We start from the raw sequence: 1410 nt of genomic DNA, 5'->3' as shown, positions 1-1410 counted from the left end.
TACCTCTACCCCCCTCCCTTACACTTCTCACCTCTGTACCCCTCCTACACTTCTTACTTCTGCACCCCCCTTTTATTTGTTACCTATGTGCCCCTCTTACACTGCTCACCTCTGCACTCCCCTTATACTTCTCACCTCATTAACTCTCCTTGCACTATTAAAGCTCTCTAAAAAAAAAAAGTTGAGACTTGGATTTGCCTAAAACTGTCCATACACCTATAGATGATCTGCAGGTTTTCTAGGGTCAGATGGAAAAAGTGCCACAGATTCCTCCATCTACGCTACACTGTGTGGATAGAGGAATCCCCCACTGGGCCAAGCTTCAGTATCTTGCTAGTTGGCCCCGCTGGTTCTCAAAATACCTGAGCAATGCCTGCATCCAATCACATTGTTCAGGTATTTTGGCAGGCATTTTACACATGTCCTATGTACCTTATTGAGTTTTTTGGACGTGTGTAGTGTGCCTTGTCCTTTTGCCCCACATCTCCGCCCCCCAGTCTCCTCACACTTGCCAGCAATTTCTATCTGGGAAGATGAGGCGGGATTTTTTCTGGTGTGTCCAGCGTTGGAGGAGGCCAGGGCCCAGCAGTGTAAGCAGGTAAGAGGAGCTGTGTGACCAGCCAATCTGAGACCCTGCAGCGCCCCCCATAGAGAGATGGACTGTGCAGGATCTATGGTGTGCTCTGCAGGGTCCCTCTCATGTGGGCTTTGTGGGGCCTCAGGTGTGTTACTGAGTCCAATTCATATACTGTTCTGTATAATGTACTGTTTGGATTTGTACTCCCCCTACAGCCATTCTGCATTAGAGTGTAAGCTCCTCTGTATGGAATCTAATGTGACTGGCTCAGTGTTCTCTGTACTGCATTGTGGTATATGGCAGAGCTATATGAATGTCTTATAGTGTGAGTCTGGGGGTGGTACCACAAGTACCAGCATGCCATTAGCAGCTAGGGGGGCTAGCCATGTAGGCTGTATGGGGCCCCATGATTTCTATTGCACGGCTTGATGACAGCTGTAGAAGCTGCTGCTGTCAAAAATGGAACATCACGGCTCAGACACCAGAGAGAGAAACAAAGCAGCATTGTTCATTTTCTTCATCTGCAGATCAAATGATAAGCCTTGCTCCGCCTATATATCTGCTAAAATAAATGTGCCTATTTAGCCTTCATTTACCCTAATCAGCCTAAATAGCCCCTTCTTCCCATAATGACATTCCTTTTTTTTTTTAACCATTAATATTTAAACTTCATTTTTATTTCTTTGTGTTCCATTAAAAAACAATGACTTTTATTTAATTTGTAAATAACTTTGCAATGCTTTGTACCAGAATCTGGATTTTAGTGTCATTGTAAAGCAGACACATCTAGAATGGAATCTATCATTTTATCTACAGTAACAATTTATCAGAAT

This window comes from Nanorana parkeri, unplaced genomic scaffold, assembly GCF_000935625.1.
Source record: "Nanorana parkeri isolate BGI_ZX_2015 unplaced genomic scaffold, ASM93562v1 scaffold187, whole genome shotgun sequence".
Lineage (NCBI taxonomy): Eukaryota > Metazoa > Chordata > Amphibia > Anura > Dicroglossidae > Nanorana > Nanorana parkeri.
Note: the sequence above shows the minus strand (reverse complement) of the source record.